Source organism: Chlorocebus sabaeus, chromosome 7 (assembly GCF_047675955.1).
Source record: "Chlorocebus sabaeus isolate Y175 chromosome 7, mChlSab1.0.hap1, whole genome shotgun sequence".
Classification (NCBI taxonomy): domain Eukaryota; kingdom Metazoa; phylum Chordata; class Mammalia; order Primates; family Cercopithecidae; genus Chlorocebus; species Chlorocebus sabaeus.
The window spans coordinates 22039119-22050201 of NC_132910.1; the positions used below are offsets into that span (position 1 = coordinate 22039119).

General features: G+C 43.6%; 2 non-coding genes across 2 annotated transcripts; one reads left to right on the top strand and one right to left on the bottom strand.

Moving 5' to 3' along the window:
* Positions 1 to 4595: 4595 nt before the first annotated feature.
* On the bottom strand, positions 4596 to 4700 carry LOC119622519 (U6 spliceosomal RNA). Its single transcript, XR_005239135.1, has one exon. It is a non-coding gene; the product is annotated as a U6 spliceosomal RNA (small nuclear RNA).
* A 3863-nt stretch (positions 4701 to 8563) lies between these two features.
* LOC119622516 (U6 spliceosomal RNA) lies at positions 8564 to 8674 on the top strand. Its single transcript, XR_005239132.1, has one exon. It is a non-coding gene; the product is annotated as a U6 spliceosomal RNA (small nuclear RNA).
* The last annotated feature ends 2409 nt before the right edge of the window (positions 8675 to 11083 follow it).

The window sequence follows — 11083 nt, forward strand, 5'->3', positions numbered from 1 at the left end:
ATCCCAGCACTTTGGGAGGCCAAGGCGGGCAGATCACTTGAGGTCAGGAGTTCAAAACCAGCCTGGCCAATATGGTGAAACCCCATCTCTACTAAAATACAAAAATTAGCTGGGCATGGTGGTGTACGCCTGTAATCCCAGCTACTTGGGAGGCTGAGGCAAAAGAATTACTTGAACCCGGGAGGCAGAGGTTGCAGTGAGCCGAGATCGCGCCACTGTACTCTAGCCTGGGTGACAGAGAGAGAGACTGTCTCAAAAAAAAAAAAGATTTGTAAACTAAATTCATTGTAATTTTGTCTTTTGACAGTTCTGGCAACTGACAAAGGGACCTGAAGGACACTGCTGATGACTTCTGAGACTCCCAGATGAATATCAGAGAGGTGCCACAGAGCCACAGATGCCTTTTGAAATCTTCGGTCTTCCTCATGGAGCCTCAAGAGTTATAGGTTAAATTCCTCTCAGGTGGACTCCCCTTTTTCTTTTTGGCTTTTGAATTTGGGGTTAGTTTATGCTGTAAGGCAGTGCATGACCTTTTGGGGTTTGCAGCGGCTGACCAGTCATTGGCAAGAGCTACAATTTTGTCTTGGCTGGGCGCGGTGGTGCATGCCTGTAACCCCAGTACTTTGAGAGGCAGGTGGATTGCTTGAGATCAGCTGGCCAACATAGCAAAACCCCTTCTCTACTAAAAATACAAAAATTAGCCCGGTGTGGTGGTGCGCCCCTATAATCCCAGCTACTCGGGAGGCTGAGGCGTGAGAATCATTTGTCTGTCTCAAACCAACAAACAAAAGAAACAACCAGAGAACAAAAATAAAAAACAAACAAACAAAAAAGAGACAGGGGTCTGGTAATGTTTTCCAGGCCGGAGTACAGTGGTTATTCACAAGCACAATCACAGGACACTACTGCCTCAAACTACTGGGCTCAAGCGATCCTTCTGCCTTTGCCTCTGAGTGCCTGGGATTACAGGTGTGTGCCATTAAGTCTGGCTTAAGAGCTGCAGGTTTTTGTTTTGTTTTGTTTTGTTTTGTTTTGTTGGTTTTGTTTATTGTTTAGTTGTTTACCTTACTCATGGACTCAGGTAACAAGGAGCTGCATTTTAAGACAGTGTTGCTCTAAGTGGTTATTCCTGCAGGAGGCATGAATTCTGCCTTTTGGAATCTGCTGGAATTTTAATTCTATCCTTTTTGTTATGTTTTCTTGCTTGCTTAAGTAGGAGAAAAAATCACTAGGTAAGTTGGTCAAGGGGATCTCAGAGCCAAAGCCACCATTTAACTAGTGGGCACAGTTCAGGTACTTAAGAGCTATTAGAGTGCTGCCCGCTAAAAAATGAGACTCCCTGTTAGAATAAACTAGACGTGAAACAAGGTAGCACTTGCCATCCTCAATAAAATGTTTATGCAGTGAGGTACACTGTGAAAGAATTGTATCACCCAACCCCATGATGTTTCCCTCTTAGGCTTTTTTTCCCCCCCACCTTGAGATGGAGTCTCACTCTGTAGCCTAAGCTGGAGTGCAGTGGTGCAATCTCGGCTCGCTGCAACCTCCGCCTCCGGGATTCAAGCGATTCTCGCCTCAGCCTCCTAAGTAGCTGGGACTACAGGTGGCGCCATCATGCCTGGCTAATTTTTTTTGTATTTTTAGTAGAGATGGGGTTTCACCATGTTGCCCTGGGTGTTCTTGAACCCCTGGGCTCAGGCAATCAACCTGCCTTGGCCTCCCAAAGTGCTGGGATTACAGGTGTGAGCCATCATGCCTGGCCCCCACTTAGGCTTTTGTCTTGACTTTGAGAGATCCAAGAGTCAATGTAAAAATGAGATCCTTAATTTTTTTTTTTTTTTTTTTTTTTTGAGATTGGAGTCTTGCTCTGTTGCCTGGACTCACTGCAACCTCCACCTCCCGGGTTCAAGCGATTCTCCTGCTTCAGCCTCCCGAGTAGCTGGGACTACAGGTGTGCACCACCATGCCCAGCTGATTTTTGTATTTTTAGTAGAGACCAAGTTTCACTATGTTGACCAGGCTGGTCTTGAACTCCTGACTCAGGTGATCCACCTACCTTGGCCTCCCAAAGTGCTAGGATTACAAGTGTGAGCCATCGCACCTGGCCAGATTCTTAATTTCTGAAGAAATGAATATTCCACCTTCCAGCTACACCTGCCTTTTACTTGTATCAGTATAAGGCCCCAGTAGCTGAAAATACTTATAAAGGTGGTGAAATCAGTGAAATCTTACTAAAGATTACTTGAAATTACAATGGTCATTATGTGGACCATTCCAGATGAGATGATACTTGACTTTTTTTTTTCTTTTTGAGATAGAGTCTCACTCTGTCACCCAGGCTGGAGGGCAGTGGCGCGATCTTGACTCACTGCAACCTCCGCCTCCTGGGTTCAAGCAATTATCATGCTTCAACCTCCCGAGTAGCTGAGATTATAGGCGTTCTCCACCACACTCGGCTAATTTTGTATTTTTAGTAGAGATGGGGTTTCACCATGTTGGCCAAGCTGGTCTCAAACTCCTGACCTCAAGTGATCTGCCCGTCTCGGCTTCCCAAAGTGCTGAGATTACAGGCATGAGCCAACACGCCAGGCTGATATTCAACTTTAAGAAGTGCGTTTAGACCAGGTATGGTGGCTCATGCCTGTAATCCCAGCACTTTGGGAGGCTGAGGCGGGTGGATTGCTTGAGCTCAGGAGTTTGAGACCAGTCTGGGCAACACAGTGAAACCCTGTTTCTACAAAAATTTCAAAAATTAGCCAGATGTGGTGGTGGGCACCTGTAGTCCCAGCTAGTCGGGAGGCTGAGGTGGGAGGATTGCTTGAACTCAGGAGGTGGATGTTGCAGTGAGCTGAGATTATGCCACTGCACTCCAGCCTGGGCTACAGAAGGAGACCCTGTCTCAAAAAAAGAAAAGGAGGTGCATTTTTTTTTTTTTTTTTTTTTTTTTTTTTGTTGAGACAGAGTCTCGCTCTGTCGCCCAGGCTGGAGTACAGTGGCCGGATCTCGGCTCACTGCAAGCTCCGCCTCCCGGGTTCACGCCATTCTCCTGCCTCAGCCTCCCGAGTAGCTGGGACTACAGATGCTCGCCACCTCGCCCGGCTATTTTTTTGTATTTTTTACTAGAGACGGGGTTTCACCAGGTTAGCCAGGATGGTCTTGATCTCCTGACCTCGTGATCCGCCCGTCTCGGCTTCCCAAAGTGCTGGGATTAAAAATGAGGGTTCCTGACTGGGCGTGGTGGCTCACGCCTGTAATCCCAGCACTTTGGGAGGCTGAGGCGGGTGGATCACAAGGTCAGGAGATCGAGAACATCCTGGCTAACACAGTGAAACCCCATCTCTACTAAAAAAATCTCTACAAAAACATTAGCTGGGTGTGGTGGCAGGTGCCTGTGGTCCCAGCTACTCGGGAGGCTGAGGCAGCAGAATGGCGTGAACCTGGGAGGTAGAGCTTGCAGTGGGCTGAGATCATGCCACTGCACTTCAGCCTGGGCAACAGGGTGAGACTCCGTCTCAAAAAAAAAAAAAAAATTAGGTTTCCTGCTGGGCATAGTGGCTCTAACCTGTAATCTCAGCACTTTGTGAGGCCAAAGAGGGATAATTACTTGGGCCCAGGAGTTCAAGACCAACCTGAGCAACATAGACCACATTTCTATAAAAACTTTGAAAAATTAGCTAGGCATGGTGACATACCCCTGTAGTTACTAGCTACTTGGGAGGCTGTGACGGGAGGATCTCTTGAGTCCAGGAGTTTGAGGCTGCAGTGAATTCTGATCGCACAACACTGCATTCTAGACTGGGCTACAGAGCAAGACCTTGTCTCCAAAAAAAGAGAGAGAGAGTTCCTGAATTAGACCCACCCAGGGATGCCTATGGATATGCAGAACCTTCTAAAAAGATTTCAAAATTTTTTCTTGCTTCTTTTAAAAGACTTATTACAAAAGGCAAGTGAAAAGCTTAAGTAATTAATTGATAAGAAAAATGGAAACTGCCAACCTTTTTGCTTAGTTACTATCACACCCCAAAGACAAAGAGAAAGCAGGAAAAGTGTTTTTTATAAAACGTAGACACTCAGGTCAAGCAGTTTTGCTTTTTTTTTTTTTCAGAGTTCTCAATGTTAGAGTGCAGACATAGAAAATGATTTGTCTGACCTATTTGTTAATGGACTCCACCCTGAACTCAGTAATCCAGTTAAGAAACAGAAGCAAAATTGAAAAGCCACCAATCTGACTAAATTATTATCCAGAATACGGCATTCTGTCATTCAGCTAGTTTGTTTATTTGTTTGTTTATTTGTTTTTAAGAGAGTCTCCCTCTGTTGTCCAGGCTAAAGCGCAGTGGCACGATCTCGGCTCACTGCAATCTCCGCCTCCTGAGTTCAAGTGATTCTCCTGCCCCAGCCTCCTGAGTAAGCAGCTTGGATTACACGTGCACACTACCACGTCCAGCTAAGTTTTGTGTTATTAGTAGAGACAGGATTTTGCCATGTTGATCAGGCTGGTCTCAAACTCCTGACCTCAAGTGATCCACCTGCCTTGGCCTCCCAAAGTATTGGAATTATAGGCGTGAGCCACCGTGCCCAGCCTGATTTTTTTTTTAAATATGGAATGCTTCACAAATTTGCGTGTCATCGTTGTGGAGGGGACCATGCTAATCATCTCTGTATCATTCTAATGGCAAGCACCAGATTTTTTTTAATTTTCAGTTTTTTTAGAACCAAGTTCTTTTTCTGTCACCCAGGTTGGAGTGCAATGGTACAATCGTAGCTCACTGCAACCTCAAATTCCTAAGCTTAAGCGATTCTCTTCCCTCAGCCTCCCAAGTAGCTAGGACTACAAGCACACATCACCAGACCTGGCTAATTTTTTAAAAAAATTTTGTAGACACAAAATCTTGTCATATTGCCTAGGCTGGTCTTGAACCTCTGGCCTCAAGTGATCCTCCCACCTCGGCCTCCAAAAATGCTGGGGTTATAGGCCTGAACCACCATGCCTGACCTCGTATCAGACTTTTAACCATAGCCATTTTAAGTCCACAGTTAATTATCTTATTCTCATGCTCTTCTGAAACCTTTTTTTTTTTTTTTTTTCTTTTTTGAGGCAGAGTCTTACTCTGTTGCCAGGCTGGAGTGCAGTATCATGATCTTGGCTCACTGCAACCTCCACCTCCCTGGCTCAAGGGATCCTCTGAGTAGCTAGGACTACAGGTGTGCACCACTACGCCCAGCTAACTTTTTGTTGTTGTTGTTGTAGAGATGAGGTTTCACCGTGTTGCCCAGGCTGGTCTCGAACTCTTAGGCTCAAGCAGTCTGCCCACCTTGGCCTCCCAAAGTGCTGGGATTACAGGCATGAGCCACCTGCCCAGCCCTTCTGAGAGCTTTTTGCAAACAACTGTAATCCTAAAGTGTTGTGTCTTCAAGAAGATTCATGGGAAGTGTGGCCCGGTGCAGTGGCTCACGCCTGTAATCCCAACACTTTGGGAGGCCAAGGCAGGTGGATCACCTGAGGTCACAAGTTCAAGACCAGCCTGGCCAACATGGTAAAACCCTGTCTCTACTAAAAATACAAAAATTAACCAGACATAGTGGTGTGCGCCCATAATCCCAGCTACTCGAGAAGTTAAGGCAGGAAAAGTGCTTGAGTCCAGGAGATGGAGGTTGTAGTGAGCCAAGATCATGCCACTGCACTCCAGCCTGGGTGATGGAGGGAAACTCCAAAGATTCATAGGAAGTGTTAAGGCAAGCAAAATGAGAAGGACTCCGTACTTACATATTTGAGTCCTTGTGAATGAACTGCAACCTAACTTAATAAGTAGACAAAATTGAAAACCTAACTTAGAAGTTATAACAATAGTGCCTATAACAATAACTGAGTCTTAGCCAATGCCAGTACAGCCGTACTTCAACCATTCATACACTGCTGGGTGTTCAGACTATATTCAAATAAGGCAAATGCCAGGCTGTAACTAATTCAGCTTTTTCTGAGCCTCGCTTCCAATTTCTGTACGTCACTTCCCTTTTTTTGTCTATAAATTTGTTCTGACCACGAGACACCATTGGAGTTTCTTTGAGTCTGCTGTGATTCTGGGGGCTGTCTGATTCACGAATCATTCATTGCTCAACTAAACTCCTTTAAATTTAATTCGGCTTTTTCTTTTAACAGAAGGATAGAGAGGACTCTGACAAATAAATGTAGGTTTCTGATAACTTTAAGATCATACCACTGAACTAGGTAGAAATTTCCAGAACTCTAATGAAGAAACTGATGGGTTCGTGAGCTGCTAACCAAGATCAAGCAGAGCAAAAATTAATTACATGGGATTAAATAAACTGATGAAGAAGAATTATGGGTTTTTACAGCTTTTTTATTTGAAATATTGCAGGTTTTTTGTTTGTTTGTTTGCTTGTTTTTGAGACAGAGTCTCGCTCTGCTGCCAGGCTGGATGGAGTAGAGTGGCACAATCTCGGCTCACTGCCACCTCTGCCTCCCAGGTTCAAGTGATTCTCCTGCCTCAGCCTCTTGAGTAGCTGGGACTATAGGTGCATGCCACCATGCCCAGCTAATTTTTTGTATTTTTAGTAGAGACGGGGTTTCACCATGTTGGCCAGGATGGTCTCAATCTCTTGACCTCATGATCCACCCGCTTTGGCCTCCCAAAGTGCTGGGATTACAGGTGTGAGCCACTGCGCCCGGCCATATTGCAGTTTTTTTAATATTTTGTTTTTCAGATTTAAGACAACTCTTTTAAGCTACCTGCAACTTACAGCAATTTGGCAAAGTATGCTTTTGTGAACAAAAATTGAAACATTTACTTTCAGTACCTACCTGATCCCTCCAGAATTTAGAAATATTCATGAAAATTTTTATTTTCATGGCAATATAGTTATTTTCCTAGTTAATTTCAGTAAGAATCTGCTCTGTTTTCTCAGGATAAAATTGGAAATATTAGTTATATTTTTTCACTGGGATACCATATTTGACAAGTGCATAGAATGAATCTATAGGTACTGTAGACAAAGTCTGAAGTATGCTTTGGTTTGGCTTCATGGCCTCAAGAGATTGTTAATAATCCAAGCCAATGGATTTGATTTCCTATTAAAAGTTCCAGCAAAGCAACATTTAATAGAGCCTATGTGGTCAATTGTTATTCTTGCTGTACTTATATAAATAAACAGCCCACGTTTGATGAGACTAAGCTTATTTTGCAAACAAAGTACTTTTACTCTGATTGTCTTTGGTAGAAATGGGGGTGACTGTAGAGCAGAGGTCCCCAATCCCTGGCTCCCCTGTTAGGAACCGGGCCACACAGCAGGAGGTGAGCAGCAGACAAGCGAGTATTACCGCCTGAGCTCCGCTTCCATCAGACCATCAGCAGCATTAAAGTCTCATAGGAGGCCAGGCGTGGTGGCTCATGCCTATAATCCCAGCACTTTGGGAGGCCAAGCTGGGGAGATTGAGGTCAGGGATTCAAGACCAACTTTGCCAACATGGTGAAGCCCCATCTCTACTAAAAATACAAAAATTAGCCAGGTGTGGTGGTGCACACCTATAATCCCAGATACTTAGGAGACTGAGGCAGTATTCCCTTGAACCCTCGAGGCAGAAGTTGCAGTGAGCCAAGATCAAGTCACTGCACTCCAGCCTGGGTGACAGAGTGAGGCTCCATCTCAAAAACAAAAACAAAAAATTCTCATAGAAGTGGGAACCCTGTTGTGAACTTCACATGTGAGGGATCTAGGTTTCTTGCTCCTCATGAAAATCTAATGCTTGATGATCTGAGGTGAAAGTTTCATTCCAAAACTATCCCCTCCACCCCCACCCTGGTCTATGGAAAAATTGTCTTCCACAAAAAGGTTGGAGACCACTGCTATTGAGAGAAAAACTATGTTTCTAAGGAAAGCTATAGTATATCTGTTATTACAGTGTATCCCTGTTCCTTGTTCTCAAGTTTTTATCATCTACTTGTAGACTAAACTAGATTCTGAATTATTCTAGTTTCCTCCAATATGTGGCTACAACTCTCCAACTAAAAATGAGAACTACTCTGTTCCCGAAGCCCTACAAGCAGAAGCTGGACAACTCAATGTAAATTTTAAAGGATAAGTCTTATTACTGATGTGTGGGCCAAAAAGAGATTTCACCAAAATGCATGATACCATAACCAGAGACAATCAAACTGCAAATCAAGATGAGAAGCTGGACCGGGCCTGGTGGCTTACACCTGTAATCTCAACACTCTGGGAGGCTGAGGTAGGCAGATCACTTGAGGTTAGGGGTTCAAGACCAGCCTAGCCAACATCTCGGCTCACTACAACCTTTGCCTCTCAGGTTCAAGTGATTCTCCTGCCTCAACCTCCCAAGTAACTGGGACTACAGGCACCTGCCACCACGCCTGGCTAATTTTTTGTATTTTTAGTAGAAACAGTGTTTCACTATGTTGGCCAGGCTGGTCTTGAACTCACGACCTCAGGTGATCCGCCCGCCTCAACCTCCCAAAGTGCTGGGATTACAGGTGTGAGCCACTGTGCCCAGTCTCATGATCTGTTTTATAAAGTAAGACTTCTAGTGCTCAGCTTCAATAGCACATATACTAAAACAATTAGAACGATACAGAGAAGATTAGCATGGCCCCTGTACAAGGATGACATGCAAATTCTTGAAGCATTCCATATTTTTGTAAAAAAGACTTCTAGATCCACTTGTTCTCACTTCTTGCCTTAATTAATCCCAGTCATGGGATGCTAGATTACCTACTAGCTGAACAGGAAGGAGTCTGTGTAGTTGCTGATATTTCTCATTGCACATAGGTAAATATATCAAGTATTGTAGACACTCAGTTATTAAAAATTAACATCTACTTGGTTAAAACAGACAGACTCATCATCTAGCTCATTCTTAGATATGTTTGATTTTAGTTGCTTTAGTTCATGGAGACCCTGGGTAAGAAGCATACTCCAAATTTTTGGTATTATCCTCCTGATGGTCACAATATTAGTCTTCCTGGTACACAGTATCCTCTCAAAAAGTCTTAAATATCTACATGCAGCCATCTGCTGAATGCTAAATGGTCTTTTGGGCTGGAATGAAGAAAACTTAAAGAAACACATGATAGCCGGGTGCGGTGGCTCAAGCCTGTAATCCCAGCACTTTGGGAGGCCAAGACAGGCGGATCACAAGGTCAGGAGATCGAGACCATCCTGGCTAACCCAGTGAAACCCCATCTCTACTAAAAAATACAAAAAACTAGCCGGGCGAGGTGGCGGGCGCCTGTAGTCCCAGCTACTTGGGAGGCTGAGGCAGGAGAATGACATAAACCCAGGAGGCGGAGCTTGCAGTGAGCTGAGATCCGGCCACTGCACTCCAGCCTGGGCAACAGAGTGAGACTCCGTCTCAAAAAAAAAAAAAAAAAGAAACACATGATAAGAAAGACAATGTAACTCATGAATGATGTATGGAGAACGCACCCCAAAATGATGGTGACTGTTGGATTGTATTGATGCCCTAAGTCTTGGTCACACTCTCACCTATGAGAGACCCTGACAAAAAGAGGGGAATTGTTCAATACAATTATATCTCTTTGGGCTCAACAGACCAAATCAAAATGGAGTTATTTGTCCTGAAGTTCCATACCAACAAACTGAAACTAAGTTGTTTATGTGACACTTCAAGATAGCAGGAGTTAATAGGCAAATTCCCAAATAGTCCAGTTTTATCTGGCTTGATAAAGTCCCTCCTGCTTTAACCTTTACAGGGAAAGTAGCTTTGAAATGACCAATCTGCTTTTTGTTTTTTTCGTTCTGTTTCTGCTTTCCTCAGCCCATTTCTTTTCTTTTCTTTCCTTTTTTTTTTTTTTTTTTTGGAGACAAAATATCACTCTGTCACTCAGGCTAGAGTGCATGATCTCAACTCACTACAACCTCCACTTCTCAGGTTCAAGCGATTCTCCTGCTTCAGCCTCCCAAGTAGCTGGGATTACAGGCACATGCCCAGCTAATTTTTGTGTCTTTAGTAGAGACAGGATTTTGCCATGTTGACCTGGCTGGTCTCAAACTCCTGACCACCCTCCTTGGCCTCCCAAAGTGCTGGAATTACAGGTGTGAGTCATCATGCCCAGGCTCCTCAGCTTATTTCTCTCTATAAAGCCAAACTCCTTTACTCAGCTCACTGGAGCAAAGAAGTTTGGTTTTACAGGATGAATCACACACACATGAAAAGCCAGTTAAGATCTTTAAACTAAATTTGTTGTAATTTTGACTTTTGAAAGGAGTAACACCTAAGCATTAAAACAAAAAGTTTTAATTTTTACTTAGAGGAAGTTGGGGAGAGTATAAAGGAGAAAAGAAACGAACTTTGAACAATTATTCATTTATCTAACAAACATTTATTAAGTGCTTTTTGTGTTCCAGGCACTGTGCTATGCCCTATGAATTCAGGGATATAATATGTTTTCAGATTAGATATCAAAGTATTGTTTAAATACAGGCATACCTCATTTTATTGTGTTTCGCTTTATTACAGTAAAAAGTAGTGTATGTTCTGACTGCTCCATTGAGTGGCCGTTTCTCTGTCTCTCTCCCTTTCCTCAGGCCTCCTTATTTCCTGCAACACAATGATATTGAAATTAGGCCAATTAATAACCCTACAGTGGCCTCTAAGTGTTCAAATGAAAGGAGGAATCATACATCTCTTACTTTAAAAGCTAGAAACAATTAAGCTTAATGAGGAAGGGGGCATGTCAAAAGCTGAGACAGGCCAAAAGCTAAGCCTCTTGCATCAGTTAGCCAAGTTGTGAATGCAAAGGAAAAGTTCTTGAAGGAAATTAGAAGTGTTACTCCAGTGAACACACGAACGATTAAAAAAAAAAAAAAAAAAGCAAAACAGCTTTATTGTTGATACGGGGAAAGTTTGAGTGGTCTGGATAGAAGATCAAACCCATCACAACATTCCCTTAAGCCAAAGCCTAATCCAGAGGAAGGCCTTAACTCTCTTCAGTTCTATAAAGGCTAAGAGAGGTTGGAAAGCTGCAGAAGAAAAGTTTGAAGCTAGGCAGAGGTGTTTCATGAGGCTTAAGGAAAGAAGCTGTCT